General features: G+C 39.2%; 1 long non-coding RNA gene across 1 annotated transcript in view; it reads left to right on the top strand.

Moving 5' to 3' along the window:
- Positions 1-10,891: 10,891 nt before the first annotated feature.
- The window catches only part of LOC121516431, a 12,825-nt gene continuing 2,692 nt past the window's right edge, over positions 10,892-21,024 (top strand). Inside the window, exon 1 of the long non-coding RNA XR_005992477.1 lies at positions 10,892-14,583. This is a non-coding gene — a long non-coding RNA (uncharacterized LOC121516431). The remainder of the gene's footprint in view (positions 14,584-21,024) is intronic.

Here is a 21,024-nt window from a genome sequence, read left to right as displayed (position 1 = left end):
TGCTGCCCTTAGTCTTCTTTCAGCTTAAAAGCAATAAATGCAAACATTTCATTTTGGGCAGAGTGCAGTTTCTCAGCTGACTCTGTTGTTTTGTAGTTGTGCCACAGAGCAGGAGCAGAGCTGGGAAACCGTCTGTCTTGTTTTTTGTTAGAGCCAAATAAAACTCCTTGGTACGAGCGTCCACCTTCTTCTAATTCCCCTGTAGTGTTCTTTGTATTTTTCAGGCAGAGTACGAGTCCTTAACCGCGGGACAGTACACAAAAGCAAGCAATACCTCCCATAATATCTTCATAATAAGAGATTTGTTGAAGATATGGCACATGACCACATTATCATCCTATACATTATATCCTCAGTTTCCCCTAAAGGTAAGTCTAGATACCCTAATCTCACTGATAACAAGAGAAACCTAGAAGCATTTGTAATCATGCAAGCGCCCAAAAGTCAGCATCCAAAAAGTAATGTTAAAACCAATGACAACTGGAAACAGTTGTAGAGTAGAGCTCTGAAGTTTATCAGAGAAATGCAGTATCTAGTTTGTTGGGGGTTTGAAGTCACTTCCATCTAAGGAGGTGCCTTGTATGTGAAACTTCTTGATTAGATTTCAGACGTAGCTTCTGCTTCAGATAAACAAGGATTTAATGTGGCGAAGCAAATTCCACTGGCATTTCATGCTCCCACAGACAACAAGGAAACCTTTCAGTGGACACTCGAGACAAAATTCATGTCGCCTGAAAAGGAAAATTCCCATAACTCCTTTGTTGGAAGAGCCAGTTACATTATTTACACTTGAGACTTTCCAGTTTTTCTTGCTTCAGCACACAGCTCTCTCACTGCTGCGGCTGACTTTTGCCCTGTTTATGTTAATGCACTTATGTTTATATAGTGTAATCCTTGTAGCTCTCCAGTTAAAAAAATGAGCTTATGTGTTTACAGGAACACACAGCACGATAATTTAGTGTTTTTTTGTGAAGGTAAAACATTCATTTGTGCATGCGTCATATCCCTGATTGTTGGCTAGTTTAAGCCAAAAATGTACTCACGTCATCTCATTTAGTATTGGTATTAGGCCTCTTAGACTCGTTTCTAGCAGGTGAGTGAGGCTATGGTTGACCATGGCATGCCTGACCTACTATTAAAAGGCTCCTGACGTTACTTCGTGATGAGGAACAAATAAAATAAATGTCTTACAGCTTTGTGTGAGAGATGGGTTAAAAATAGCATGATGTATTCAGTGTTTTTGGCATGGACTTAAACCTGGCTGGTGTGAAACCATAAGTAGGATCATCAGTTTTGAGTGTCTGTGCTGTAATATTCAGCGAGTGAGATCATTACTTAATCAGGCAGTGGCTCTAAATAACCATCTTTCCCATTGTTCAGCGTCAGAACTATTGTGGTGTTCCTTTTTTTGCCTAAGTGCAGCCATAAACGTCAGCATTGAGGTGCAAAAAGCGGAGCGGATGGCTCTATTGTATCATGCACTGCATGGGAGTTAGATGCCTAAAGTTAAATGCAATCAGTGGGCTTCAGTATTCCACAGCTCTCTGTGACTCAGACTCAAGCAGCGCGTCAATCCTAGCCTACTTTCAACCGGCTTGCTGCCAGTCAGAGAGGCAGAGAGCCAGAGAGAGGGAGGGAAGAGAGCAAGAGGGTGAGAGAGAGAGAGGATGAGATCAGAGGGGGATAGGAGCTCAGTATATTTAGTTAAACACTGTTGTTAAACAGCATTGAAGAACTGGCTTGAGAGTTTTGTAACTTGAGGCCTTTATACATAGAATTACCTGCAGATCCTTTTAAACAGCAGCTATGTTGAGTCATCAAAGCAGGAGGAGCATAGTTGTTTCTCAGGGCTGCCCTCCTAAAAGTCAAAAGTGTGAATCATCAACTAGGAAGACCTCAAGTGGCTTAATGTCGGCACTTTTGGTTTTTTGCTGTGTCATCGTACACAGAGGGTTGCAGGGGTAAGCATGGCAGGAAGTAAGCTTCACACAGTGAGTCCCAAAAGGACTCCACAGTGTACTAAGTCCACCAGGAATTAAGTTATTTATAAATATTTTTCTTTGGTGGCCACAGGATGTTAGGAGTGGCTCCAGTCTGGCTGTAGAGCTGGTTTCTTAGTGCTCATCTCAAAGTCAGGATTCCTTCAGTGCTCCCTGGTAAAAAATTCTGATACAAAGACTTAAATGGATGATTTCAGTCAGGCTATGATGTTTAAATAAATTTAAAAGTTGAGTTTTAGATGGATTGACACAATATTTCTACTTCTTCTAACTGCATGTAAATGTACTGAGTGCATCTCCAAAACTGTTCAGCAAAGCTATTGGAGTCACAATATAATTTTGCTAATTGGTTCAGTTAATGTCCATTTGGTTTTATGAGTTTGCTTGAAAAAAGGAAATTGATTTAGAAAAGAAAGAAATTAGTTGTTAAGAAGTGTTTTTTGTCTAGTTCAGTGGCTCCAAAAGTAGGGTTTGGGAATCTCAGGGGGGTTGCAAGGCAAAGAAGGGGGGTCATGGGATGTTTTCCAAAAAGCAAAGTAAAACTTAATATGATTTAAAGTGGTAAATTCTATCCACTATTGTACAACTATTGTTAAAATGAGATCAATTTTAAATAAAAACATGGTTATCTAGTGAGATGTGAGCTTAAATGTAAGTAAAATATGTAAAAAGTACCTAAAATGTAGAATTGTACATAATGCTTTGTGCAACTTTGTGAGCTTTAACCACCTCCAGGGAAGGTGGGGGTCCCCGATCTCTGATACTGTTATGGCTGAAAAGTTTGGGAACCACTGGTCTATTCGACCCTAACGAAAAACTTAAATGTAAAACTTGAGACTAATATAGGCTATAGGAGTTATATATTTAAAATAACAACTATATAAAGTTGCATGCTCAGAAAGTAGAGTCCAACCGTAGAGTCAAAGCTTCTATGTTAGCAATGACTATAACAGCAAAGCCCATACCAGGAGCCTATGACTAGAGCAGCAAAATAGAATTATAACGAATACAGTTTCAAGAGGGCCCTTGCACCAAGGTCGGTGCTCAGGCCCTAATTAAGCCATTGTTAAGTTAGTCATGACCTGTCTTTTTCAGCAGGATTGGCCTGGCCTGTTTTCATGAAAGTAGTCAAATGGGTTTGCATGGACCAAGGAAGAGATTATCAATTCCCTACTACAGAATCTGAATTGAATTTAAAAAACTACAACTGACCTAATTATATTATGGGCCTTAGTCAGAGTCATACAGCGATACAAGTGACTTTCCAGTGAAATAAAATTGTTTGAATCTCAAATCATTAAATTGCACTCTTCAGATGTTGATGCCAGCAGTCTAAGTTTAGACAAATATCTTGAAAAGGTGTTTGTAGAACTGCATTAAATGGAAGGCTCAACTCCTTACTGTACCTTCTCAGAGGCCTTCTCTTTCTAATTCCCGTTTAGTTTTTTAGACCTCAGCCAAAATACAGGGGAAATAGACAGGGAAGTAAAAGAAGATTGGGATTTACAGAAATGTTATTAGGACAGTTTTTCTCTATTTCAAAGTGGGAATTTGAAATTATCGAAGTATAAAGGGCTGTTTTTCAGCTTTAGTTTGATGTAGCATAGGGAAACTCCAGTTCATGTTCTTCATCTGTTCTGTGCCTCCACAAGTAGAAAAGCTCACAGTTCCTGCAGGGTTAATCAAACACAGATGCAGTGGTTGAGAAAGTATTTAAAGCTCCTCTGAGGAGTTTTTTGCTGGTTATAAAACAGCTGAAATTAACGCTGACGCCTCTATGACCTACAATAAAAAAACAAGATAATCAGCAACCAAATTTACTATTTCTACACATTTATTTGTAATTTCTGTTACCACTACCAACAGTGTTACACAACTAAAAGATAAAACTTTCTACCTTGTCCACAGGTTTTTTTGATCCACTCAAACTGAAATAATCATTGTAGTAGACCTGCATAATGAAAAGACTTTGACTTAAAATCCTCCAAAACCATCCCCATTAAAACTTTACAGATACCCTACTGCAGTAAGCATTGGTGCCTACGGATTGCCAGTGTAATGAGGAACCTTAAAGCCTCACCTGGCATGAATAATTCGTAGTGGTGGAGTGGTAGAGCAGAATTGTTTCACTCCTGATCCACCATTGGAGGAAGTAACAAATGTTTTATGGAGAGAACAAGCAGATACTGTGTAAACTCAGGGCTGGCAATGCAGAAACTGCACTGTCTGTACAAGGTTAAGTGTATGTGCATGTGCAGCTCAGTTCATGCCTCTTAGCTTCATTCGTTTAAATGTATTTAATCAGAAACATGTCATTGAGATTAAGAATCTCATTGATATGGGTGTCCTGTCCAAAACATACTAATTACAAACATAGAACAACTAAATCCAGGGTCACAGAGCTTAAAGTCATCTGTGAAAACATCTAAAATCTGATGCATCTTCCTGTTATGCATTTGATCTATGTTTAAAAAGTATTTAAAGAGACCACTACAAAAGACAAACTTTCCTGCAGCAGATTGTTGACTGCAGGAGCAGAGCACCTAAAATTCCTTTTACCCATTTCAAGATGGCCTTAGGACACAGATAGCAGAAGTAAATTTGGTGACTGAGTCACAAAGTGGAGGCTCTAGCTCCCAGCACTTTTCACATAAATAAGATCACACAAGTATGAAATAAGTAGGTGAAATATAGTCTTATGAATAAGGATATGCCAATGATATAGCCCCTTGGTCAATGATCAATAAAGGCCACCAAACTCAATCATACAGAGTCCAATGTTGGATTAGGGCCTTAAGACTTGAGACATAACCATAATCAGTGGGAGGCAGAAAAGTACCAGAAACAAGTCTTTTCTTTGTAGTAAAGACAGCAAAACTTATTTCTAAAATAAAAATCCTACCGCAACTTTAACTTCTTTACAAGCTGCTGGAAATGAAACATAAAAGACAGTGAACCATAAATTTGCAATCGAAAATATTTATACATTCTGAACACCAAAAATTGAGCCTTAGTTCAGACAGTCCAAGGAGTCAAGCGCTGCCATAATTGAGATCAGGTGATCTCACACAAGCCCTCAGCCAGCTGATTCGCTCTAAGCACTCTATTGACTAATCCCTCTCATGCTGCCTTATTTGAACTGCTCTTGCCTGGCTACGCTCTGCTGCCCTTTCTACAACCCACCTCCACCCCAGCTCCTGCTTCTTCCTCCTTCTGACTTAATCAGTGTCAGTCTGATGTCATTGATGCCTGCTCTGCTCTGGGATTTTGCTGCTTCTCTCCTGCCTTATCCTTTCCTTATCAGCCGAGGAGGAACAGGAGTAGGGGTGCACCGATCGATTGGCCAAAATCGGAATCGTTGCCGATTTCCTTTATTTTGGGGGATCGGTGATCGGCCGATACTTAGATAAGATCGGTGGTTAAGATCGGTTTCATATCTACCTCTACCTACTAAAATGTGAAAAATGAAAGACTAAAGGAACTGATATAATTTAGTAGTTTGGATAGCAATGCTCTAAACTTTTCATTTATATTTGAGAGAACTATCTTGTGCAGTTAAAACAACAAGTTTGTAGTGTTTCACGGGTGTTGTTCAATGTTTTTCAATAGAATAAGATTGGAACATTGAAGGTGTATGCTGTCAGTTATAAAAAAAAATCGGTATCAGCCAAAATCGGAATCGGCAGGTCAGGCTTTTTAAAGATCGGTGATCGGTGATCAGCCAGAAAATTGCAATCGGTGAACCCCTACACAGGAGCGTATACTTTTCCTGCTTAATGCTTAGGCTCATGGAAGGGCAGGAGGATCTCAGAACAGCCACCCTGCCAAACATAAATAACAGCATGAGTGCTAGTTAATAACTGCTAATGAAGAAATATTTATGGCTGCAAATCATGTATGCTTTGTGAGGAAGTGGTTTTGACTGAACTCAATTCAAACGAACACACTAAATATGCTTTTGTGGATGCACTATGTAAGCACAAAGGCATAATAGCAGTTTTACTTTATTTTATGGTGCTGCTGCTGAACCACAATCTGTGAACTTCTTATACTGTGGCTTGCAAACGTCTTCATATCCCTTGAATTTTTCCACATTTCTACACATTACAACCACAAACGTAAATGTGTTTTAGTGGGATTTTGGATGATAGGGAAACACAAAGTGACACATAATTGTAAAGTGAAAATAAAATTATACATGGCTTTTAAAATGTTTTACAAATGAAAATCTGTAAAGTGTGGTGTGCAAAAGTATTCAGCCCCCTTAACTAAAAATTAAGCATTTTGTAGAAGTCTTGATCATAGCAGCTTGTTCATAAAGTAAAATACCCCATGTATTTTTACATTTTTACTCTTGTACATTTAATAAATGATCTTACAGTTAGTGATGTATAATTGACAATAAGGTGGCATTTTATAGCTATTCTTCAAGATATTCTGTGTGCAGTTTCATCTATGTACAATATATTTCAAAGCTGTGATCCGTATAGTTTTCAATTAAATCATGTGAAAAAGAGGTAGCAGGAGCTCATCAAGTAAGTTCTTCCTAAAAATGTATTGAAGTACATCGCTTGAGGGACTATTTCCCATTGCTTTCAGAGCTGGCAATCTCATATACAATTGTTTTCATGTTTTCCACAGCGCAAGGGAAAAAAACCCCCAAAAAACTGCGCTCTGTTCAACCTCCAGCAATGCAATACACGAAACCCCAAATAGAACAAAAATATTACTGTTCTCCTACATTCAGCGTTTGGTGTATAAATTATTAGACCTGACATCACCTGGACCACAGGAACTTTGCACAATGCAGTGAATTCAGAGCAGTATTTATTTAAGTAGATTTAAATTTCTTCCACCTGGCAGAGGAGAGCGGATGCCAACTTCATTATTCCCCCTACTCATTCTCTCTCTGTTGTTTCTATCCAGAAGGCTTTGTTTCAACCTTTCTTCCTCAGCACACACCCCCCTCCTCCTCTTCTCCCCCACTTCTTCTGTCTCCCTTACATAAGGACTGCCCTATTTTTTCAGGGACCAGTAAGAGGTAGGAATAAAGGGAGTGAGTGGGTGAGGAAGAGGGACTGATAAAGAGGGGGGGGGGTATGGGGGTAGACTGTGTGTTTAGTGAATACGTCAGGGAGACACAAACCAGCATGTGTCCTCATCATCCCCCTCACCTTACTGGCCTTGAGTGCCCACGCACTGCTCCCCCTATTCCTTACTCTATGCTTCTTACCCTTTCCTTTTGTCCTGTGCTCTTCTTATTATCCCTCTGCTCTCAGCTGCCTCCTCCTGTGAGCTCATTTTATTGATACACCCCATCCTTCCATCCACCCATCCTACCGTCCATCCATCCATCCATCCATACATACATGCATTCATCCAACCATCCAACCGTCCAATCCATCCATCCATCCACCCATCCATCCATCTATCTGTCCATCCGTCCGTCCATCCATCCATCCATCCATCTATCCATCTGTCCATCCATCCATCCTACCGTCAATCCATCTATCCGTCCATCTATCATCCATCCAGCCGTCCAATCATCCATCCGTCCATCCATCCACCCATCCATCCATCTGTCCATCCAAATACTATAAACTGAAAAATTATAGTATGTGTTTTTGTTAATCCGTCCATCCGTCCATTCATCCAATGGTCCAATCCATCCATCCAACCATCCATCCATCTATCCGTCCATCCGTCCGTCCATCCATCCAACCGTTCATCTTTCCAACGATCCACCCATCCATCCATCCATCCATCCAACAGTCCAATCCATCCATCCACCCATTCATCCATCTATCCATCTGTCTGTTCATCCATCCAACCGTCTAATCCATCCATCCATCTGTCCATCCAAATACTATAAACTGAAAAATTATAGTATGTATTTTTGTTAATAAGTTTAAATTTGGTGCAATCAAAAAGCTGTCAATGTTAGTCAATGTACGCTCAGATGTGGGTTTGATAGTCCTGAAATCTGGCTCTTTATCGCATAGACAGTGATTACTGGATGCATACTATTGAGATAACGAAATCCACCACATATGTTCAAAAAAGTTACTGAAAATATGTCAGAGAGCTAAAACTATGGTCGACTGAATTATGCAAGGCCAATATAAAGATTTTCATCACTTTAAGCAGTTGTTCTCAACTGGTCTAGCCTCAGGACCCACCATCAATCTTGCCCAAATTGCTGAAAAAAATTCAACCACTCAAATTTATTTAATAAAAAATGTTACTGTACAGACCAGAGGTGGAACAAAAGGTACGACTGAACAAGAAGACAGAATAAAACAAACATTTAGAAAGTGTGAAGCCCTTAAGGGACATGCATGCATACATTTTTTTTACCCGATTCCCTGTGATAGCTAGTAAATTTTGGTTGTTATAGAGATCCTGAAAAGTAAATACATGACCTTGAAAAAAAATCAGCTTTCTCATCCCATCCCAAAATATATATTGAATAAGCTGAAAACTCAAGAAACAGCCAAAATATACGATTGATCACAGCAAAATGGAGTGAAATAAAAATGGATGTATGACGACTTAATACTTCAGCACATCTTAGACTTTTTGCCACAATTTTACACCAAGGCACACACCCACTGAAAGCTGCTCCACAATCCCTTTCTGGGTCCCGACCCACCAATTGAAATACCATTGACTTAATGGATTCAGTTTTTTTGAGGCGCTGTTAAATGACTTTCAACAGACAAGTTGATTCCTTGATGCCCCCCCAACCCCTCCCACCCCCCACCCACTCTATTGCTCCAACTAAAAGCACAGTGTTTCAATATCTTTGGTTATTGCACTTGTTTTCATTACTACAAGTTCTGACTTTGCAGTCTGAAGTTTCAGCTAGTTATCCCTTCATTTCTAAATTACACCCTCCCTAGGTGCTAGAATTATTTTGAAGTTTTTGGCTGTTGGAAGTGCAGTGGCTTTCCCATGGGGCAACAGAGACACCCACAGCACCCCAGAGCAGACATTACTGCTTAATTTTTCATGACTTTAAAACATAATTTTACATACTTACCCTTTTCTTCTCCATAGAGAAATTCAGCCTAGTAATTAATAACAGTCTTATGTCCTGCCAAGCTTAAAATACATATTTTTTTATTACTTTACACCTTAAACGGCATCCTTGTTTTTTGTTTTGAATAAATGTGTGTTTGGCATGTAGCATGGAAGCACTTGGAAATTTGACATTTTGAAAATCAATGATTATAACTCACTGACATTGTATACATTACTCTAGCACGGGCCGTTCTTGGCACTTTTAATTCTTTAGGCACTATTTTATCCAAGTAAAAAATGTAATACACTACTTTGATATGGTTTTTTTCTGTGCTTACTGCTTTCTTCACCTCTGGAAATATACAGCCAACTTTCTGGATCCTCAGACATGACTCTGAATGAACTCCTGCAAAACTTTTACAAATATGTCTCAGTGATAGTCATCTAATAATAAGACACTGCAGTATCAGGTGTAAATAATCTGAGTAATACTTGCATTTACTTACTTAGATTTCATCATCTGTACTTAGGCACCCAGCAATTAGCTCATTCAAAAAGTAAGTATCTTTATCTGTAGCATCAACATCCTTTTTGACTTTGTAGTTTTGGCTTTGTGATTTTATCAAAACTTTAACCCTCTCTCATGGTCCGTGTGGAGAACAGCCATCGTCCCTCCTGAGTGGAAGAGAGGGTCGATGTGCCAGTCTGGAAGGGAAAGGGCAGTGTGCACAAGTAACAGCTACAGGGGTATTTCACTTCTCTTAGTGTCGGGCAAGGTTTTTGCACTGATTTTGCTGAAAAGGATCTGTGACCAACTGTGGTCCAACACCAGCAGCCTGAACAGTCAGACTTCACACTAAGAGGTCTTTGGTAGTCTGCATCCTGGCACTTTGGGTCTTCACTAAGTGCTTTCAGGAGTTCAACAGAGGAATGCTTGCAGCCTGTGTTGACTTCTGGAAGGTGTTTGACTCAGTGAGTCAGGGTGCCCTCTGGAGGATTTTGGAGCTCTCTTCAGTAGCAGTATTGACTGGATAATGGGACCGTTACTGTGGAGTGTCATTTGGCAGTGCCCAAATCTGGACTTTGCTGATGATGCTGTGATGTGATCCTTGTGGAGACTGTAGATGTCCTTGTGGGAGCTCTTAACTTGCTGAGTGGGGAGGCTGAAGCTTTGGGAATGCATGTCTCCCAGGCAAATACTAAGATCCAGGCACTGGGGGATGCCTTTGATACTGCTATTGAATCTGTGTCTGTGAATGGTGCAAGGGTGGAAGTTGTAGAGCAATTCACCTACCTTGGCAGTGTAATCCATCGATTTGTTGACTGTAAGGCTGTGATCCAACCTTGCATAGCAGATGGCTACGCCCATTTCCTTGTTTCTCACTGGCGAATCCATCTTGCAAAACTCCCATCTGAACCGTTTGGGCCCTGTTAGAAAGTGACAGGACCAATCAATGATGAGGGGCAGTACTTTCAGGCGCGGCAGAGTTGTGACATAAGCAAGCAGCAGGTTAAGAGGCCGGTGCAATTATGGTGGAAGAGATGAGCGGATGCTGCTAAAGCACCAGTTTTATCAGGACTTGATGACATTTCTTCATCAAAAGAAGAACAAAGAACAGCAGTGAGTTGTTTTCTTTTCAAAAACGACAAAAGTCGAGTACTGACATGTCTATAATTGCCATGGTTCGCGTTTTTCCTTGGTAGCTGTGCACGTGCACCACGGTAGCGGCTACGTCACGTTTTTTGTTGCTCTGATTGGCCCAACAGACAGAATGTTCATCCAATCACACTTCGAGTTTTTTTCAAAGGCTCTGCCCTTTCCCAAATGCTTTGTATTGAAGGTTTCCCAGATGGATATGTCAAACAAATCCATCTTCTTAAGTGTAAGGTTAGCTGTGATTAACTTCAGACCTGAGTCGCACATGGTGCTATGGGTTTTCTGAGCAAGACAGTGTGGCGTTCCTACAATCTAAGTATGTGGAAGAAAGTCAGAGTCTTTAGGTCCTTGGTCCTTCTGGTCTTACTATAAACTTGCGAGGCCTGTATGTTGACTGACGGCCAGAGACATCCTTTGTGACAACTTCTCTTCTGCATATTTTTGTGGCCATGTCTTCCAAGACTGTGTGTCTAGTGCTGATGTGCTCAGGAGAGCGGCGTTGGGAAAGGTCAGCTGCCTGATATGAGAATGGCAGCTGTGCTTACCCAGGCCTGATCCAGCTCAGCGCATACTAGGTGCCCAGGATCTGGTAAACAGGTCCAGACTCCAGGGTCAACTGTTTGCATCATGGAAGGGGCAGCTAGGAGGACACCTGGAGATATGGGCTGTGTCCCTGGTGCAGGTCTGATTGATGGCCATCAGGAGGCTAGAGCAGTAAAGGACCAAGGTTGATGTGGCAAAGTGCCAAACCGGCATATGCTCCATACCTGACCTAACCACAACCCTCTATGTAGCTACATGGCTCACTTTCTTAATCTCATCTCCTTGGCACTGATGATGCTTTTCTCTGTGCCTCACCCAGTAATGTCACTTGAAAAGAGCAACTCAGAGCTCCACAAAAATACTAGAATTTCCTTTTTGATTTGGAGTCTCGGAACATCTACACCCAGAAGTATCCAGGCATATCATGTTTGAATAATTTTTTTTTATTTCAAAAATATATAGAGACAGTGTAGATGGTGTAAGTGACTCTTATGAGGGTCATTTATTGTAAGATCACTTTCTGTAACGTTTATTTATATTGTCGCAGACTTTACAATTTCATGCTTTTATTTTGAAGTACTTTCAGTTTAGTCCATAGTACGCACATAATAGACGGCAAATTGATGGATACAGAGAAACGAGGCACGCAAGGTGTTTTCTCACGTTTTCTCCTGTTTCATTCATTTAAGCTCCTGGCTGGAGTGCTGTTTGCAAAACTACTGTTATGTCAGAGGTGCTTTTGAAATTGACTCCTCTCTAAAAAGTTTCTGTTTAGCGAGTTTCTCATGATTTGCCATCACGTGCATGCTAAGGGTTGCACTCATGTTAGCATTTTGTGGTTATGGTTGTGAATATTAATGTAGCTGAAGGTTTTTTGTTTAATTTTTGTATATTTTTTGTGTTTTATTAAAAGAGCTGTATTTTATTTGCTTTTTAGCTCTTACAGTGTCACTGACGAGTCATACAGAAAGGAACTATGTTCAAATACCATGCTAAGGCTGAACATAATTAAGAGGCGTCAGAAAACATCAGTATGCTACATCATTGTCTGGCCAGGGTTTACCTACAAATGGGTCTGTAAAAACCTAGAAAATAACAACAATAGAAATAAAGGTGGTGCAGGGTTGGGGGAGATTGCAGGAAGTGGCCCATAGCTCCCAGTTTAACACCCCTGCCATACACCCATGTAGCCATATGAAAACCTAGGCTGTGTTCTAAAAGCACCAACAAACTGAAACATAAAAAGCCATAAAATCACCTGTTTGGTTTGGGTTTGTGCAAACAGTGTATGTTAAATGCCATATCTTGAAAGTTTACTGTTAGAAAATTCTGTAGAAAGTCTTCAAATCCTGTAAGATCATCACTCTGACATGCACAGTCTTTAAAGATGATACACACTTCTGATATGGAGTTATACCAAGACATCACACTTAATTTGGAGTACACATTTCAAGTTGTGCTTCTGACACATTCATCAGTTCTACAAATGAATATTTGATCAAGCTGAATGAATGTGACGCACGTTCAAAGTTCATCAATCAATACTAAACACTCACTGAGATCTTGACTGATAAGCAAGACTGATGTACTAAAGTTACAATAAGAGTTTCACTCTTTTATGTAAGTGCAACAGAAGCTTTTCTTCCCCTCTTACATCCTTTGCATGTTTAAAGCTTTATTGTCTAACTCAACATATACTTGGCCTCATAAGGAGACATTGATGATGTGCATACCCCCTGAAAAAAGAAATTATGGATCATTAAAATAAGAAAGAATTGATCCCAATGCCAGGTTCTTTTATGTTAAATTATCTTAAAATGTTGGACTCACGGTTGAAAAATTGTGTCAGTAAGATGTTACATCAGTCATCGTCTGTAAAACACCTGGTTATCACTGTATAACACCCTGGCATTTAGGAAATGAGCAGCAACAACCGTAGGAGGAACAGAAGGAAGTGTGGATGAAAGTGCTGCTTTTTGCATCTCAATTTATCAACCTTCATGACTTGTAAATAAACACGCACGATAAATGCACCCCACGTCTCAGGCCGTCACACACTCACATCTTTAAATACCCCAGCTCTGACGACTGAGATTGCACTGCTCATCAAATTTCTGCGTGAGCGAGCCCAGGCTAAATTTGCAGCCAGGGAGCCAACTTACGCAATCCTCCCTGGTCTCCCTTACTGTCTATACACCGGCTCAAAAAAAATCTCACAGTTCTCAAAGCATCCCGGCCCTCCCACACTACATACTACAACTCCGCCACTATTCCCGTCCCTGCCCCCGCCGCTGTGGCACGAAAATACCGGCACCTCCAAGAACAGACGCCAGGCCTGTCAGAGCATCATCTCATCCCACAGGACAGATGGGGGGACGAGAGGGGGGGGGATGAAGAGCAGGTGGAAGGATGAGAGCAGCCGCTGTGGAGAGAAACGAATCAACAGAGACAGAAAAGATAAAATAAATAGTCTTTGTGAGGGAGGAGACAGTTTACAGTGAGATCCTCTCGATCAGACTCCTGACGTGAGGGAGCTCCTCTGTGGAAGAGCATGTTGTTATGCCACTATTTTAAAGACCATAAACAGTCATGACACCCTTTAAACCGGTCTACCTCACACCCATAAAACTACATAGTATTAAAACTCAGTGGCTTTGACATAATACTCTATTTAAAATACAGCTATCAGTAATTTAAGTAGTTACTTCCTATTAATCAAATTGTTTATAACACTGTAATATGGCTGAGATCATTCTAGTGTAAGCAGTTAAGGATTTGCATATTAACATTCTTCATAAAAGCAACTGCATGAATAAATATTTGAATGTTTCATGTCCTGATATATGCTTATTTATTATATTTATTGTAATGCTAAATGCATGAGAAAAAAATGTATCCATGCTTTTAATGGTGCTTCTACTTATTTTAATACAGTGATCAGGGCTGAGCTGACCAACAGGAAGGCATGGAGGCAGCTTATGACAGGAACAAGGAGAAGTACACTGAGCTGTCTGTGGCTTGTACAGAAGCAGAGTGAAAGGCATCCACCTACTGGCTGCGGAGGGTTTATAGGAAAATCTACTCAACAACTTCTAAGAACACTTGAAATCACTGGACTCAAACAGAGGAAGGCACTGGAGAACCTTACTGAGGAGGCGGAGTAAGGGAGTTTCTGTCTTTGGCTTAAAAGGAAAAACACAGGAATGGATCTTGGAGAGGAATAGGTTACGCCCCTGAGCTGTATCACCACTTTGAGGTGATCTTAGACTAAAAGAATTAAGCATCTGTAAAGGATGGCTTCCAGTGGATAATCCTGCTGCTTGCCTGGTGGCCCAGGCAAAGGGCAGCAAAGCCTTACAGGTAAAACAGTACATGTGCTTTCATCTAGCTCTGCTTAGAAATGCTAAAATATGTGGATTTTTGTGCATTTAATTATTTTTAAGATGGGAGAATATAGCACACAAAAATTAAGCTGCCAGATTAAGAAAAAGATGAGTAATATTTTCATAAAATGAATTATTCATGAATAATTATCCTATCTAGAAATAACTACCCTGCATATACCACTACCAAAATATTGCTCCATTTTTAAGGGAACCCTGCACATAAAGACAAGTAGAACCTTATTTGATTAAAACTGTTGTGTTTTATATATTTGTTTTACAAAGAAACACACTAGATCTCTACATTTTGAGAGCATTACAAAAAATTAATGTAGGCTGCCATATTTGTGCAATATGTTCTGGTTGATGACGTCAAATGGTTGCAATTATCTTGTTGCATCACTCCAGCTATCTTCACCTCAGTCTTCTTCCCCTGTAGTCCTCTTCATAAAATTGCACTCGTGTCAAAATGTAAAAGGCTTTAAGGATTAAATTCTAAACAAAGAACAATGCATCTTTGTGACATCACAACCAAGAATGCATTGCAAAAATTAAGGCAACCTGCATGTGAATCTGTTTTTTAAGTTTTCTCTAAATGTAGAAATCTAGTATGTTTCTTTTCAGTTACTTAGTAAGGTTGTATTAAGTGTTTTAAAACACGTTAAGCCCTTGTTAAGTATTCTATCAATCTTTATACTGTGAAAATCCCAAGGGCTGAATGGTGGTTAGTTCTACATATCACAGGTAGGCTACTTAACAGGTGAACTGTAAACTTTTTACATCAGTGGACTAGTTTTTGTGTCTTTCTGCTTTTTGTTTAATTTTAAATTTCTTTAGTCTAAGACAGTGGTTTTCAAAATGTGAGGTGGGCCTCCCCTGGGGGGTGCCACATGTCTTCAGGGGTGGCGTGGAACCATAAACCACAAAAAGGTGATTTGCTTTGCTAACTCCTGCTGTGCATGGGAAAATTTTACAGAATTATGGTTAATGTAGAATTGACTATCAAAGTTAGAATTTTCCTGCGCTGATCCTGATGATGCTCAATGGCCACAGTGTTTAATTAGCAAAGATGTGCACATTATAGACAGGATTAGGCTGTGTAAACCCTGGGGTCATATTGAGACAAAGCACTAAGTCTAGTGACCAAACCAGGGGAACTTCTTGAGAAGAAGTAAAAGGAATTTTGGTCACTGAAGGTAACTGGGAATCAGCCTGTGCGAGTGCAGATTCTTTGCACCAGAAATGAGCAAACGTGATTACCAGGTACGGTGTTTCACACATCCATCTGGAAAAGCTTCAATAGGAAACGTTTGGGAAAGGGCAGAGTATTTGAAAAAAACCTGGAGTGTGATTGGATGAACGTTCTATCACATCTCTACAGGCCAATCAGAGCAACAAAACGTGTCGTTTTTGAAAAGAAAACAACTCACTGCTGTTATTTTTTCTTCTTTTATTGAAGAAATGTCGTCAAGTTCTGATAAAACTTACGCTTCAGCAACATCCACGCTAAGCTCTTCTGCCATAATTGCACTAGCTCTTGCTGCTCCTTGTTTACATCATGACTCTGCCTTGCCTGAAAGTACTGCCTCTCGTTGCTGATTGGTCCTGTCACTTTCTAACCGGGCCCAAACAGTTCAGATGGGAGCTTTGCAAGATGGATTCGCCAGAGAAAAATAAGGAAACGGGCATATCCATCTGTTTTCAAGATTACTAAATAAGAGGATAGAGCATAAAAATCAGGTCGTATTGCAATAAGTTCATCACTGAAACCAAATAACTGATTGCCTTGGAGAGATGGATGTTTAAAAATATGCTGAACAAAATATAAAAATGTTAAAATAAAAATGATTTAAGATGAGACATAAATGTTTTGAAAATAAAGTTGTTAAAATCATATTTTTTTTATGGTGGCGGGGATCCACCGAATAAATTATTTTCTCTCAAGGGAGGCTCACTTTCCTACACTTTGAAAACCCCTGGTCTAAGACAAAAAGTTCCAAACCATTTTTCCTTGGAGTTCCCCTCTTGTATCTAAAAAAGCTGAGCCCCCACAAGCTCAGCCTGAAAAAAAAGACTGATACATTACTGTCAAAAATCAGCATAGATTTTAATGGTTACATCAATGAAACCTTGAGAAAATAGGTCTTCCCATGTTTTTTTCTACAAAAAATGTGGTATAATTTTTTTTGTGTGTGTGTTTTATCTTGATTTAAGTTAATATATGTAAAATCTCAAAATAAACACTGTATGTGGGCGCCTGGGTTCAAGTCTGGCTTGTGGCTCTTTCACCACATCCCTTTCCACTCTCTCTCATCCCTGTTTTCCACTCTATTCACTGTCCTGTTTCTCCAACATGAGCAGGTATCATAAGAAGATGCTAAACTTTAAATGAATGACTTTTTACTTTTACTTGAGAAGATCATAACAGTAATTTAACTTCTAGTGAAGTAAATTTTAACCAAAGTGAAAGTAAGTTTATTTTATTTGGCCTTGCACTCTTTCTGCCTCTGCTGATTATTAAATTACAGGGCTGCGAACATGTCCTTTTCTCTAAAGTCTTTCTGAATCAGTGATAAGAGAGAGGCTGAATGACCACTATGAAGGCCTGTAAATACTTGATATGCTAAGCTACAGATGTCACATTGTCTGACCTCCTTCAGAGCTGACTCACAAGGCAGAAGGAGTGCAGAGATTGGACGGACCAAAATATTTAACAGTGAGAGAAAATATTCAGAAGAGTGGATGGAGAGGCAAGATACTGAGATGAATGATCAGCCTCACTCCTTTCTCGCTCTCTCTGTCTTTTCTCTCCATCACAATGCAGATGGACGGTTGCCGAGGACAACCTGTGTGTGCTCACCTAACTAAACAGGAAATGGTGTGTGTGACCAAAGGTGCTATTAATAGCGGCTTGTGCAGAGAAGGACATTTGCCGGCTTGCTGATGTGTGAGTGCATGCAAGGATACCTGTGTGTGTGTGTCTTTGTGTGAGTGTGAGAAGGAGCAGCCAGCGTGTAACAGCAGCAGGAGGAGGAGGAGGAGGATGCAGATTGTAAGACTCAGACAGTTACTAGAGAGAAAAGGATGGAGGGAGGGGGAGAAAGAGTGAGGCTGGATGGAGGGAGAGAGAGAGGGAACGTAGTGGAGGAGGGGGCGAGTGTGTGTTGACGCTGTACGTGGCGTCAGTGCGATAAGAATAGAGATGGTGCGTGTAGCGCTGCTGAGACATCACCCTCACACCCTCAGTGGGGCAGGCAGCACTCACTCTGACTGTGTGTGTGCAAATATTACCCAGGGTATGCTCATGTGTGCATAGATGACTAAAGTGTTGGGGGTGCAGAGATTTTTTTTCACAGTTGTATAATAACAGTTATGTGTGCCATTTCATTCACTTTTTACTTCCAGTATTGCACAATTTCTAAGAGAAACCAAAGATAAAAGTATCAAATGTGGATTTTATTTGGGTTCTGATATAGTTTTCTTACATAAGGGCTTTGAAAAGACAAAGGGAAACACTTAAAACACAAATATATCAAGTTTTAAAGATTTATCAGTATATTTTCAGAATAGATATATCAGGGTTGCTTAATTATGGCAAAAATTATAATCACTATTTTTTTGATTGATGTTAATATAACACAAATACTCATTGATTTTACAACATCTGCATCACCTGTATTCATCAAACTTAAACACTCTAAACCACTGATCATCAATTGGAGGCTCGAGGGCCACACCAGGCCCCCCACAGCTTCACGTCCGGCCCCCAGAATCTCTTTCAGAAAAATGCTGCGGAAAAACAATGAAAGTATTTAGGGTATCTTTTCTTTCTTTCCTTTTATGACCCTACAGATATTTAAGTAACTCCAGAAATAAGTGAGATTGAAACATTTTTATTAAATTGGTGTAATTTTTGATTTAAATGTTTTACAAAAAATCCAACCATTATTATTAATTATAAACCATCATCAGCAAATAAGGTGCATGACGAACTTACTCATACGTCCATTCTTGATTTAAGCAGTAAAGATTTCTGTGTAAATTTAACAGTTCAGGGGGTTTAAAGTTTATTATTCACCTTCTGAGAATTAAAACAAAATAAATGTTTTTTCTTGATGTGTTTTTTACCAATGAAGACACAGCATATTCACATCAAACTAAATGGCAGCCCGAGAAATATGTGGCTTAAATAGCTCAAAAACTTAATAACTTTATTTATATAGCACCTTTAAAAACAGATGTTTACAAAGTGCTTTAACATACATAGCAGTACAGGGATTTAACTATGTGAAAAGGGATTGTGTTGACTGCTAAGGGCTAAAAATATGGTAAATTATAAAGAAAAAACAATTATTTAGACAAAAAATGTTTAATTTATTTAGTTAATTTAATGCACCGGTCCTCACAGTGTCTGCATAGACATAAGCTGAACCATGTACAAATGTAGTTGATGACTCCTGCTGTAAACACATTGAAAATATGGTAATAAAGTAGAAAATCTATATGTAAAAATATCAATTAATGATACATAATAAGAACAAAGAAAAACTTCTGCTTTAACAGCCCAAATATATCAGCAAACACTGAAATATTTACCACATGACAACCTATAGACAAAATGAGCAAAACACAGCATAAGGCACAGTAATCGTTTGATAGCGAATACCTTGTTTTCATGATTTTGACTGGAGAGCATCATGACTGAATCTGAAACTCAATTAATTGCCTAGCATTAAGCTGCTGAAAAGGCTGTACTACTGTTTATATCCGTATAGTTTGAACTAATGTTGATTTATAATAACAAAGGATGTCAGGCCTACTGCTCTATAAAAAATGTTAAAGTAAGAAGCTCTAACAGTAATACATTTATTGATAATGATATTATCAGACCTGCTCACAGAGTTGACCAGGCTCTTGTAAAACCCAGAGAATGGGCCCTCCCCAGTTGTGATTTATTGATGGTAGCAGTGTATGTCTGTGGAATCAGTAGCACTGATGCTTCTGTCCTGTTACTGCTTTTTTAAAACCCATTTCACAATTTTTAACCCATTTTCTGTCAATTTTAGCCAATTTTTACTGCTTTTCACTCATTATTTGCCACTTCGGGCCCATTATTGCTGCTTTTATTCATGTCTGCCACTTTTTGCCACTTTAACCCATTTTTGTGGCTTTTTGCCCATTTTGGTTTTTTTTTCTCTTGTTGGCTACTGTTTTGCCACTTTAAACCATTTTGCTGCTTTTTGCTTAGTTTCTTTGACTTCATTTTCTTGCATTCTAATGGCTGTGCCATCATAGCTAAGCTATGAAGACTGGCATCACATGTCATCCCTAACCATTTAGTGCCCATCAGTGTGCCCATCCACATTTTTAACATTACTAATAAAAGGGTATTTCTATTTTATGAAAAACTGGTTTACATTTTGATAAAGTATATATTATACTACAGCATTAATAAATATATTTTATTTTCCCCTTTTGTTGCTTTAATAAGAGTGGTTGTTATTAAGACTCAAAATAAATTATAATTATCATAGCTTTACTTTACAATGGACCATGATTCTGCTGACTTAAATGGCCCCTTCTCCTTGGCTGGGCCCCAGAAAGCTCTCCCCTTTATCCCCCCTGGTTGATGGCCTTGGACATAATCTTTGAGAAATGTTTAATCTGAATGGGTACAATCATTTTACTTTCAAATTGTATTTAGACACATTTTATTATTAGCAATAAACCAATGATATTGATACTTGTTTGATATCACCACAATTAAAAGAGAAGTCTTACACTTCCGATACTTGGAAATCCTTTGTTTTTAATAAGCAAATATTGCAGGCAAACTCCTGTACACTGTCTAAATTTCACAAAAACTTCAGCAATATTTGGAAATCTCCAAGTGTTGCCAATGTATTTGCGCAATTTAGAAGTGCTCTCTTTCTTTTGGTTGAAAACATGACAAACTTAGGAAGCTTCTATACCTTTAGATATTACTAGTTGTTAAAATAATGGAGATTTTATAATCTTGAAACACATGGCATGAAAAACCCTGTTCAGACTAAAGATGTGCCACTCATTGAGACTGTTTTAGGATTTAGAGGGACAGTTTCATTGAGCTGTTGCTGCTTGAATCAGGCAGTTAAAGGTGTTGCCTGTGATTCAGTTTGTCAAGTCACCAACAACTTGTCCTAGAACAGAAGGCACGTCATGTGTTTGAACAGGCAATCAGCACCTTGGAACTCAGAGAGAAAGTCAGCCAGTCACGTCAGGGGGAAACTGACAAAAAAAGCCCTTTAGAAAATGTTCAATCTCTACGTCACTTTTTAGAGATCAATTTATACTATTTCTGTTAAATGTGGCAACTGCATAGTGTGTTTTTATCTTTCTTTCTTTGATTTATTTCAGAAGGCTTTTTTTTGTTTGTTTT

This window comes from Cheilinus undulatus, linkage group 2 (assembly GCF_018320785.1).
Source record: "Cheilinus undulatus linkage group 2, ASM1832078v1, whole genome shotgun sequence".
Taxonomy (NCBI): domain Eukaryota; kingdom Metazoa; phylum Chordata; class Actinopteri; order Labriformes; family Labridae; genus Cheilinus; species Cheilinus undulatus.
The sequence above is the reverse complement of the archived record's forward strand: the minus strand, read 5'-3'. Positions and strand labels throughout refer to the sequence as shown.